This window comes from Rissa tridactyla, chromosome 2 (genome assembly GCF_028500815.1).
Source record: "Rissa tridactyla isolate bRisTri1 chromosome 2, bRisTri1.patW.cur.20221130, whole genome shotgun sequence".
In the NCBI taxonomy this organism is placed as follows: Eukaryota; Metazoa; Chordata; class Aves; order Charadriiformes; family Laridae; genus Rissa; species Rissa tridactyla.
In genome coordinates, this window is record NC_071467.1 from 38,649,835 (window position 1) to 38,662,750 (window position 12,916).

At 39.9% G+C, this 12,916-nt stretch overlaps 1 long non-coding RNA gene across 1 annotated transcript; it reads right to left on the minus strand.

The window, feature by feature from the left end:
• Nucleotides 1-2,260: 2,260 nt before the first annotated feature.
• On the minus strand, nt 2,261-9,240 carry LOC128905735 (uncharacterized). Its single transcript, XR_008464958.1, has 3 exons — nt 9,131-9,240; nt 5,098-5,230; nt 2,261-2,359 (listed from the first exon to the last, which is right to left on the minus strand). It is a non-coding gene; the product is annotated as an uncharacterized LOC128905735 (long non-coding RNA).
• Nucleotides 9,241-12,916: the final 3,676 nt, after the last annotated feature.

The following is a 12,916-nucleotide window of genomic DNA, read 5'->3' on the forward strand; positions in this document are numbered from 1 at the left end:
TTGAGCAGCCTGGTCTAGTGGGAGGTGTCCCTGACCATGGCAGGGGGGTTGGAACTAGATGATCTTTAAAGTCCCTTCCAACCTGAACCATTCTGTGATTCTGTGATTTCATAACTGCTTCTCTCAGCTGATTCTTCTTCCTTACACTTATTTCCTGCTCCAGCATGGGTCCTTCCCATAGGCTGCAGTCCTTCACAAACTGGTCCAGTATGAGTCCTCCATAGGCTACCTTTCCTGTCAAAAGAACCTCCTCCTGCATGTGCTCCTCTCTGTGAACCACAGTTCCTTTAGGAAAGAAATATCCATCTTCTCTGGCATGGGGTAGATGGGCTCTGGGGTGGATATCTGCTCTGGTGTCATCCTCTCCATGGACTGCAGCGAAATACCTGTTCCACCACGGTCCTCTCCACAGGCTGCAGGGGAATCTCTGCTCAGGCACCTGGGGCATCTCTTCCTCAGCCTTCTTCTCTGACTTCAGTGTTCGCAGAGCTGTTTCTCACGCTTTTCCCTCACTCCTCACTACTATGGAGTGTTTTGCTCTTTCTTAAATATGTTTTCCCAGAGGTGTCACCAGCTTGGCTGATGGGCTTCTCTGTGTCCTGCAGTGTGGTGGTGCAACCACACCCCATCCCCACCTTCAGGCCACTCGGTACTTGGCGTGATTTCCTCCCTACATGGGCCATATAATAATACAATGGACCAGAACGTAACATAATGGTCTAACATGAAAGAAAGAAAAGGTGGAGAGCAACAGACCAGAACACAACAGTGTGCCTGGTCCCCACGGCTCCTACTGCTTGAAGATAATAACTATAATTGATCACTCCTGACAACATATAGATCGTGGCCACAGAGTGGGGGGATACCAGGACCCCAAGATCTAGCAACTTCTGGGCTTGCATAACTGGTGAAAAGTACAGAATAGTCCGTTGTCCAAGCTGGGCCAGAGTGGAAAAGTACCCAACAAAAGTAAATTACCTCGGATCCTATAAGTAGTGATTCTAGTAGAGACCCTTTGAGCTCTTCTGGATGGCAGTGGGCTGTGGCCAGTATCTCCCTTGAGTTGAGACGCCGCTCAGGCTGACACCTCAAGGCCGGGGCAAAAGAATCCTTCTTGAGCCTCAACCACTGCCCATTGAGGAACGCCAATGCATCGTGAATATTTACCCTAAATTCAAGTAAGGGAAATTTTGACTATAGGTTAACCTCTCTTCCATCCTCCTCTCCACCTGCATGTTTGTGATATATATACATTAGCTTTATGGATGTGGATGTTCTTCTGTCTGTTCATGCATGTGTAGGACTTTAAAGCAGTACCTGTCGGCTCTTTAAAGTCACCCATTGTTAAGAAATTCCTGATTTTAGCAATCAGAAACCTGTGTGTATGTGTGTGTGTGTGCATGCTTATATTTTGCTCATGAGTATATGTATTAATTTGAGATCTGTGCTTTTGCCCATATGTATATGTATTGATTTGGGATACCTTACAGCCAGTCAGTCTGCATCTTGCCATCTTTGAATCTGTAATTAAGTCGCTGTTCAATTATTTTGTTTACTCACTTTGTAAACCTCTAAACCAGTCAATGACTAAGTGATGCTAAAATTTCAACCTCTTGATCTACCTTACATCATTAATAAATTTTGAATCGCTGCTAAATCATAACCACGTCAAGTATTTCCATCTGTGATATGCGGTGGGTCTGTCCTAGAGCCAGCTGTAACCAGCCCCTGACCTCGTCCCTCAGGGGCGTCCCTCCAGCGCCCTGCTACCAAAATCTTGCCACGACACCCAGTACACCCAGAACACGTGATCTACTTTTATGTAGATTAAAGTCATGCACATGGACTCACAGAGCCCCATAACCCAGTAAAGTCTGCTTTGGCAAGAGTCAGTGAGTTTGTGCTTGGATTCAACTGCAAGACTGGAACTATGAATCAATTAAAAAAAAAAAAACAAACAAAACCTAAGCATAATTAATTACAATCATATAAAAACACTATTTATGAATAAGGAAGCAACAGTATGACAACGATAGAAAAAAAATTAAGTGGATGCTTTTTAATGTGAAGCATGTGATTTTAACATTTCTCTTGTTCTTAGGTATATTCTTTAATTTCAAACATTCCCTCAAATTTCAGCCTTGGATGGGGACAAGGCAAGGCACATTTCAACCTAAAATGTCGGTGTTTTTCATAGTTATGAGAAGGCAAAATAGCATTGTCAAAATATCTTTCCCAGGACATTAACAACAGAGTAGGTACAGCTAATTCTATTCTATTTATTACATTGTGTGAACACAACAAACCAGATAATTCAATCATCTTGCATGATCTCAATCTTTGAAATGACTTCATCATTCTGGCAAAACAAAACAAAACAAAACAAAAAGTCCACTTTTTAATAGTAAGAAGAAATGAAGGGGAAAAAATATAAAAGGAAGAAAATAAAATCACTTTGAGGTTACTCAAATCCTCTGTACTTATATACATCCTATTATCAAGAAAAACATTGCTGTTCTGCAGTCTTGTCACATCCCTAGACCTACAGTTCTGTGGGAATACAGCTCCCTCTGGTGTGTTGAGCTAACGCTGCTCTGTAACCTACATGGCTTTTCTTATAAGCACTACTGTTTTGTTTGAAAGAAATGAACACTATCTCTGCAAATCTATTTATTTTTTTTCTTTGGGGATTCTATATCCTAAGCACATTCTAACGAATCTTTAAAAGACTCAAACTTTAATGAATTGCCTTAACTCTTTTGTCAGTTCAGCTATATAATTTAGAAGAATGAAATATAAAATTTAATACCTATTCACTCTTTTCATTAATTTGTACTTTTTTTGTATCGTAACACCTAATAGCGCACCACAACCTCCCTGTGGCAGACAACTAAAAGGCAGGCAAAACAAAACTAAAAGACAGTCCTATTCCCAAAGGACCTTCTATCTAAACGGCCTTACACTTTACCTTTCATTTATATGTTGCCTGCATTTCAAAACAGACAAATCGGAACATGTCTGGAAAGGTAAAGTTGCATATCAGCCTACAAAAATTTGAAACATGGCCCAGACAGAGCAGGAGGTCCAGGGTTGCTTCAGAAGCCTACGGTTACACACAACCAGAGCTAAAGGTTGAGGAACTCTGAGTCACTCCGGTCCTTCCTCCCACCGCTCCCTCCTTTTCCTGGCTCATAGCAAGTTCAGGAACTAAGAGCCTGGAGCTGAAATGCATGAAAGGACTGGCATCATTGCTCAACAGTGGTGTGAATTTTTAGCTTCCAAGGCAAGGCACAATGATTTTTAAAAGCTGAATGGTTTTCTTAGTTTGTTGGATCTAGCGGTGTTAATATCGACATCACCAAAGCATGAAGGAGGTACAAGTGGTCAGACGGGGCACTCCTGACCTTCATGGAGAACCTACAGCTTCTGACTCTTTCTGCCAATAGTGACAGGGAAAGAAAATCTCTGAATTTACTCAGAGGAATTTGGGGACTGAAATAAATTATTTTGCTGACGTACTTAAGTAAAGCCAGCAGGTTAAGGGAGGTGATCCTTACCCTCTACTCACCACTGGTGAGGCCATACCTGGAGTACTGTGTCCAGATCAGGGCCTGCCAGTACAAGAGAGACATGGACATACTGTAGAGAGTCCAGGGAAGGGCCACGAAGATGATGAAAGGACTGGAGCACCTCCCCTGCGAGGAAAGGCTGAGAGACCTGGGACTGTCCAGCATGGAGATGAGAAGGCTCAGGGGGATCTCATCAATGTATGTAAATACCTGAAGGGAGGGTGCAAAGAGGACAGAGCCAGGCTCTTTTCTGTGGTGCACAGTGACAGGACTGGAGACAACGGGCACAAACTGAAACACGGGAGGTTCCCTTTGAACATCAGGAAACACTTTTTCACTGTGAGGGTGACCGAGCACTGGCACAGGCTGCCCGGAGAGGCTGTGGAGTCTCCATCCTTGAAGATATTCAAAAGCCGCCTGGACATAGTCCTGGGCAACTGGCTCTAGGTGGCCCTGCTTCCTTTCCCCAAAACTTCCCCAGTGTGATTTCTATTTTTACTAATGTATGTCCCTTGTTCTACCAAAAAGGTGGTAAGGACATTAGCTAGGATGTTGAAATTTATATTGGTAACTGACCAGAAATGACAAGAGAAGCGCAGCAGGTGAGGAGACCGAAACACGAGCTCTTGCTAGTTGATGACTTTTCACAGGGGAATGAATGTCAGTTTGAAAGAGAAAAAGAACCAAAACAATTAAAGCATGAGGATATGAGTAATGTCAGGTAGGCTGATGAGATGAGAGAATATGTACACTGAGAAAGGGTGGTAGTGTGTACTGCTTTTTCACTCTTTGGGCAGGATCTATCTTTTGTTTTATTTTCGAATATTGTGCTATGGTGATGTCAACCTTAATAACACCCAGCTGAGCAAGCTAATCAAAGGGCAAAAGACTGAGCAAGTGGAAAAGGATGCTTCTGCCACGATGTGTTGGGCCTCCGGCTCAGGCACAGGGACTGATTTTTGTTAACAGGGGAAGAGTACTTCTGAGGCAGCTATGTCCCAAAATGATGTTCTTGTCATTTCTTCTTTAGCCAGTTCTGCTCCATATGCTCCTGAACATCTAGTGCATGCTACCTATTAGATACTCAAACAATCTCCTAGAGAAGAGAGAATTGGTTTAAGGTCCTTTCTTCAGAGCAGCCTTTTGAGATCTCAGCAAGCCCAATAATTCCACAGCAAGAAATTACATTCCTCTTGCCACATTTCTCTGTTACAGAATAGTTACTGTCATTATGGCTTCAAAAGTAATAACAGAATTGATTTAAATAATATGATTGCATTGCATCTGTTTTTAAATACGTATAACTATATTGGAAGGAAGGTATTCCATCTGGTAACCCATCTGCAACTCCATCTATACAAGAACTAAGTATTCATAAGAGAACATTCATATATTTGAATTCTCTGAACATATTGTGACCTTCTGTTACTATTCACATGGAATATCTCAATTTAAATATATGCTGGGTTTTTAATATCTTTCCACAACTGCAGTACTGGAAAAAGTAGCAGACTCAAGAAATACGAACCTTAAGTGAACAGTCAGTTGTGTACCCAAACTGCTCATGCCTTTATGTGGTCAACTTGACACAGAGAAGTGATCCAGAACTGTAACTTCCTAGCTCATTCCAGCAAATGCAGTTCAAAGGCTTCGTGGACTACCTAAGTGACATAGTATAAACACTTTTTTCCTAGAAATTAAATTAGAGGCTTTAAAATGAAGTTTTACATAATAGTAAATAGTAATACATAATATACTTAATTTTTTTCAACAGGATACTCAGTGGAACACTGGGAATTTTATTTTCATCTGTGGTTTAGAAGAAACGTCTGTCTATCCTCCCTAACGTAAAGTGGGTCAAAGAGGTAGCCATAACTAAGACGTAAAGCAATAATCTCTCTGGCTTTAATTTAAATTTCTTTCTGAAAAGCAAAGGATAGGAAATGTCTAGTTTATATAGCTTTGACAACTCAGAGGTGAGTTATCTAGGGCTTCAAGTAAAAATGAAGCAAGAGAGTCCCCGAATTTCTTATTTAGGCCATGCCTTGATAATTTATTTTGCAAACAGCTGTAGCACTGTAAGGCATTATTCTACCACTTCCTATCATAAGTTAACAAACCCACAGTTTTGGTAGCAGGGTTATTCATTTTAGCACAGGCTAATCAGCTACAGCTAAGAACCAGTAAGATTCGCTTGAACAGTACAAATGAGTGCTTTGAACTACTTTTAAGCTCATTTTACCAAAAACAGATTAGGAAATGGCAGTACCACAGCTTCTTGGTACCTGCTCCTTGGGAATCAACCGCTGCTTTCAGTCCTCCCCACCAGGTACAACCTTTCTCCAGCTCCTAACGGTTCTCTCCACTTGTTCCTCCTTCACGCAGTTTTCCTAAGCCACGCTTTGAGACCTCCTGCAGTCTTTGGCTAAGCAAGCTCTTTGCTGAAATCCCCAACGTTGTCCTCAGTTCCATCCTGTACCAACCCCCTAACTATTCTCTCCCAAATTCCTGCAAGCTGGTTCCTTACCTCCATAGATCCCAGGAGGGAGGGGATGCAGCAAGGGGGATGGCAGTCAGTAGCCATTCCTTTTTAAAGCTTCATTAATCCTCACAGAGGATTTATTACCCTGTCTTAGAAATGCTCACTTAATTGATGGCTGAGAAAGGTAAACTCTTTCTAAAGTGCTGACGAGTAACTACCTTATCTAGCTATTTAGATCCAGATAGGAATGTCTGGTCAGTGGTTGAGTTAAAAATCAAAGAATTAAAGCAATATGCAATCCCAGGAGTAGAGGAATTAAAGATTAATAGTTGAAAAGAGAGAAGTCTCAGGTATAATTTTTTTCTGAATGTCATTTACTGAGAGAAAGTAAAAATTCCTAAAAATATTTTTAATTAGCAGAAATATTTCACCAATAAAGTGAAGAAGCAAAACCATAAACACAAATGCTATTCTCCCCATATGAGGTGTAGAAAAAGCCACTGGAAATATTTCCCAATAAATCAGCAGACTAATGCTTCAGTAAATTAGTAGCTTCGTGGTTAACCATTTATCACAACTGCTTTCAGGGTTTTTTTTTTCCCCTTATTATGACAAGACCTTTCATCTAGGACATACTCAGAGCTGAAGCTCAAAAGTCTGAACCTGTGGGCTTACAGTTGGCTCAAGTCAACCTGAGGGCTGCCAGCAGAGGAGCGGTCCAACCTTTCACTCTTTTTTTTTTTTCTTACTATAATTTTTTCATCCTTCGTTTTCAGTTAAATCAACTTGGTAGTCTGACTCACTCCATGACTGGCATCACTACTAGAGCTGATGCAATGGAAGTGGTGACATCACACCTTTTCATCAGCAATAAAGTCTTACATTGTCTTCAGCTCACCACAAAACTACACCTTAAAAAGTATAGAAGGGCCAGAATACCATACAAGCGGTACCAAGAATACCACACAAGTGGTACCAAGAATACCATACAAGTGCAAAACACAAGTGAATTCTGTGGGAAGCAGCATGAATTAGAAGAATTAAAACTCCTCTGGACTAGTTTGTGACTATAGGACAGGCCAATATTTGGCAGCATATTAAATATTTTGGAGGCCATCACTGCCAGCTTTACAGTGCCACAGGGTGCGTGACACAACATGCCACTCCCGTTGAAACACTCTCTGCCAATTCAATTTGTTCAAACAAAACTTTGACGGGTTAACTTTGCCCCGGCGGGATGTCTGCTACAACAGGCATGGGTCGGCCACACAGCCCTAGCCCCTTGGTCATTCCGGAACCGCCTGGTTCCCCTGCAGCCAGGATAAAAGCAGAGGGGGCGGCATAAAACCCTCATGAAGCGCTCTGCTAATTTGACAAAAAATGTAATCGTGTGCCCACACCTGATCCAGATCAAATTTGTAGCGCTGGGTGATGTGGCATGGCCCAGAGCCAGCGGTAATGATTGCAGAACCGCATCCCTCAGAGAAGGCTTCTCCTGGGGATGAATTACCCGGACGGGAGACTGTAAATAGGGAATGTGGCCTATCGCTGTGGAAACGGCTTGTGCTGCCTCCCCGGAACATGCCCTGATCCGCACAACAGAGACAAACCCTAACCCCTTGCCAAACCACCTTCCTCTCTGCCCTTGGAGGGAGGGTGCCGGGTTAAGCCTCTGACTGAGAGCATTAAGCAGCGGAGGAGGAAAAAGAAAAAAAAAAAAAAAAAAAAGAAAGAAAAAAAAAGGAAATTACATGTCTGAGGTTTTTCTTTCGGGCAAGTCTCTTATAAAAATAAAGGAGTGTACAAATGTCTTTGTTTCCCTGCCAACTTTTATAAGAACTAATTAAAACCAAGGAGAGCTTCATTTTCCTGTTTATTTCATACCGAGAACAGCTAATGAATTTAACCTATTGATGATTTTGCAGCTGCCGGCTTTAATTTGCTTATGATTGAGAAACAAAAAGTTAGTGTAGCAGCAATGAGCTGCCAAAGCTGCGAAGCGGTCACTGGTGCGTGATCCAGCTGTGTGATCAAACGTCAATTAGGCAGCTGTGGCAACAGAGCGCAGGCTGTTCTTCCGAGCAAGAAACCAGTATTAAAATTATGGCCCCTGCTTAGTAGTTGCTTATTTCCAAGTTGGCTGATCTCTCTGTAATAAGGTCAAATATAATCTTAAAGCTATAGAGCGCTGGTGTTTATTCCCTGCTAAAGAACATCATGCACTTTTCAACTTTATGATTTATCTGTCAATTGCAATAGAAAATTCAGGCCACAAAATTCAGTGGTAATTGCTATCAATAAATGAAGAATTATGCTTTACCAGAAAACAATCTTCGGGGGTAAATATTCACAGGCCTTAGCCTAACTCATATTTCTTAGTTCAGGCAAATCAATTAGAAGGCATTTATTATATCGAAGAGTCCTCTGGACTTTACGGAAATCAGACAGAATTCAATCAAGAATTTTATGGCTGCTGTAAAGCCTACAAAATAATTTTTAATGCGCTTTTGATTCCGAAGGTAAGATCCCAGCCATCTATAAATCAGTGACAGAACTCCCGATTGAGATTGACAGAAAATGAGCACCCAATCATTTGCAGCTCTTATTTATAAAATTTTCCATAAATTACTCTACGTGACTGGGAAATCTTATATGGGTTTTACTCACATTAAATTCTACTTGGTTTTTCTTTTTTTTTTTCAAAAGTGGGGAGGGGAGGATGATTCACTTCAGGGGAAGAGAGGTACTTTATTTTCTTGCTTTCCTTAAAAACCAGCTCTTCAAACTCTCGCATTTCATTTCAAAATATTATTTCAAAACACACTATAAATATTGGACAGGGATTCCCAAACCGCGGTATCCTAGCGTGGGAGTACCTAAGCTACTTCCGAAGGCATATGCAGTCCTTGGGAACTGCTGCTGTCCTGCTGCACCACAGGTCCCCAGCCAAGTCTAACCCTGCATCAGCTCATGCACCAAGCTTTGTACAATTCTAACAAACAGAAAACAGAATATTGAATAACAGCTAGCTCTACAAATTCACACTGCTACGTGTTTATTCTATTCCAAATTCACAGACCTGGAGATGTGAAGCTTTTCCTGGGAATCTGGGCAAAAGCCTTCTCCTTACAGCAAGTAGAAATTGGCCACCGGCACTCTCTGGCTGGAATGTGGCAGTATTATAACGCCTTCTTCTGCATGCATGGAGTTGGTGCCCTAGAAAGGTGAAATAATTTGCTATGATTTGGTATGTACGTCGTCTCAGAGCAGAACAGAATCCATATTATGAATTACTTGGTCGCAGTCAGTATATGCTGCTACTGTTCATTCACATCGCAATCTCCTCTGACGATGCTAGGCACCACGCTTTGCAATCCTTCATCATCAACTTTTGATGTCACAATTCAAAACAAACAATTTGCAGTAACGGATTTCACTGCTCCTTCCTTTTCCTATTTGCATATTATTTAAAAGTCACACACAATTTAAATTAATGTATTGTTACCAAATTTCATCAGTTGCTTCCGCAAATGGACGTTCATGCATATACACATGATGAAGTGACAAGAAAACAAAAATATATCTGAAAATTTAATTACAAAGCAATTACGCTTTGAGTTCATACATTGTTTGGGAACATAGCTTCATGCTGTACATTTTTCTCCATATCTTGCAATAAACCAGTCATTTGTAATGCAAATGGTATTGACTTGCAGCGTATTAGTATTAGTTCTGACTTCTAACAAACTAAAGTCAATTCTCCCGTTATCTGGGAATTGATTACTTTGGCTACAGATGCAATGACGTGTAGCTTGCCCACAGATCATCCTGTTCAAGATCAGCAGCAATATGACCAATCTTTCACCAAATTATGCTATTTGGGCCTATTGGTTCCCAAATCTTTGTGCTCTGCAGTTAAGTATCAGGATCTTTCTTTAGAGGTTTTACACTCTGCTTGCCTTTTTAGACAAATTACAGGTACTGCAGAATGTGTTTTTTATACTTACTTGGTGTAATCATTAGTTGAATGTATAAGTAAAACCTCCTGGCTACAACTGAGCATATGTCATGGTTTCCCCTGGTTTTAGGTATTCTATTAAACACGCTGTCTTGCAGGTTTTGAACAATTTGCAAACTAACATACTTATTCAGATTTTATACATTTTAGAATGAAATTGCTTAGTAAAGAATTGTATTAACAAATATTCAGAGTCCAAGGTGAGATTAAACATTATAAAAGTTGCTTGTTTTCTTAGGCCTATACTTGTAAAAAGTAGTCTCCAAACTTCTAGTCATATAATTTAATCTAGAAAACTGCTGACATGGTATTGATTTATGTAGATTTAACCGATGTTCTGACACATGACCAGAGGGTGTTCTCCATAATCCCAACTCAGCAAAGCATGTAAGAACATGCATAAAATTGAGTATATGCTTTTGTACCACTAATACTTTATGCCAATTAACCCATATTTTCTCTGCAAATTCTGCTATGCCTGTCGTGTATCATAAACATGTTACATATATATTCCACATATATGTTAGGTATTCCATATATGTAATATATTCCACATATCTGTTATGTATTTCAATATATGTTATACATATATTCCAAAGACTATCTTTATGTGAGATTTTAAAACTAGATTTTCTAAAATGAACTGCTTTTTGACTTATATAGTATCTGAGTAATCGCTTACATCATCCTGATTTACACCATCTACGTGGGTTTTTACGATACAGACAATGTGGTCTAACTGTGGGCTGACTCCAAAAGGGACACTCCCATCTCCAGTTATATACTTGCACCTTCTACCAGCTGTGCTGTTTGGCCGGTCCCACTTTTTGTGGGGGGGCTAAGGTTCATTTTCTGCCAGCTTAACTCCCTAAACTCTCCTGGCTTACCCTAGAGCTGAGCATCAGCCCTGGTAGGAGCAAACAGCCAGGAGTGAGATGGAGAGGCATGGCCCCTCTGCACAGCAGCATCCAGCTTAGCGCATAAGGACTTTAAAACCACATTTACAGTGCACTCCACACCATTAAGAGGCCCAGGCTCTGCGTTTTAGTGCACTAACGCCCCCCCCTCAGCTTTTAAACAGACTTGTCTCTAATTAAATGCAAAGCTGCTTTTAAGAAATTGATTGAAAAATGTTCTCCTAGTGTTCAGACTGGCTTTTATCTGAACACAAAAGTCAGTTTATCAGAGTTAATCCTTTTAGTATGCACTTGTCTTACAAGAACAATTTTCTTTCATTTGGTCAAGACAAAGGAATTCAGGAATTTCTGTAAACCAACCCTCCCATCGCTTTGTTGCATTTTTGTTGACATATTGGCAACATTCCTTCCAGTTTTAATTGGATTAAGCGCACAGAAATTCAGTGAGATGTAAATCAGACAGGATTCCAGCTACCTTTCTGCTATTGTTAAAAAGTCTAGCAAAGAATAAACCTAAATAAAACCAGAGGTAGTCTCTTGAAGGTAATGAAATCTTCTCGCTGCATTTGCTCAGGTAGTTAATGGGAAGACTGGCAGAATGACAGATGTTATTCCTGACTTTCAAGGAGAAGTCATGCTAATGATAACCCCGACACATTCTTTCCTTCACAAAGAAATGTCAGGATGCTACATGGTGGAAAAACATGAGTTGCTGCAAATATTTAATCTTCTCACTTTTATTCATCTGAATGGGGTTAGCTTCTACTGCTACAGGTTTTAATAGAAGAGCAGTCCCACCAATTGGCTAAAAACCAAGCCCAAAAAGATGAAATATCTGATTAATTTTGGATGCAAGCTCAAATTTAATGGAGAAACTGAAGTAGTATATTTGAGCATCTTTTGAAAAGGCAGAAAAAAACAAATACTTGGAATATAATGAAGTAATTTAATTTGAATACAAATTAGCATATATTTTTACTACTACTGTGAGCCTCTGAATGTAATTGTTAATTCTAATCGTAGTTAATATTTATTTCCACTTAACTCTTTTTGTAAGGGAATAACTGCACAAAGTGGCACTTCAATAAAAATAAAATTGAATAGTAAAAAGGCCAAAGCGCAAAAGGAAGATACGTGTAAGAGAAAGACTGCTAGGTTCCTGCACGTAGTCATCCAAATTATCAGATGTGCAAATGCTGCAAATTATTCCAGTTCCCATTTCTGATTTGCTTCACCCACCAAAGGGAGACTGTTGTTAATGGGTCCTTTTTTTGCTAGAAATTTTCCAATAATTTTAGCATATATAAAAAGCACTATTCTACGTTCTCATACAAATAAACTTCTGCAACAAAGGAGTGCACTCATCTTTAATATAACCAGAAATAAATTAAAATGTTCTTTGCCTGAAAAATTCTAGTGTTATTAAGAAAGGTCTAATTTTTGAGCTTTAAACAACAAACTGCTTTCCTTTAGTTTTTGACAACACAACATAGTGAGATTAATAAGGCACCATTGCTTAAGCCTAGTTGTTAAGCAGGAATTTTAGCTCATTATTTCACTTCTAGCAGTATTTGATATTCAGTTTTAATATTGCAAGACACCTTTACCATACGCCAATAGGCCCGTAAAGAATCTGATGGGACACTAGGAATCCTTTGAACCAAAATACAGCTTCCAAACCCAAACCTAACTCTCAGCCTCTAATTATGGGGCTGCTTATTTCTTTTTTTAAAGACAAGTCAAAATTGCTTTAAAAAAGTCCTTGTTAAGGTTGTGCTGAAAATTACCTTAATGTAAAGAAATCTAGATAATTGTGTGCAATTTTAATGAGGTATTGGTGCAACATATAAAACACAAAAAAGGTTACAAAACCAAAACAAAATAAACTACTACATTTTCTAAAGACAGAATGGGTGATTGATGCTCTATA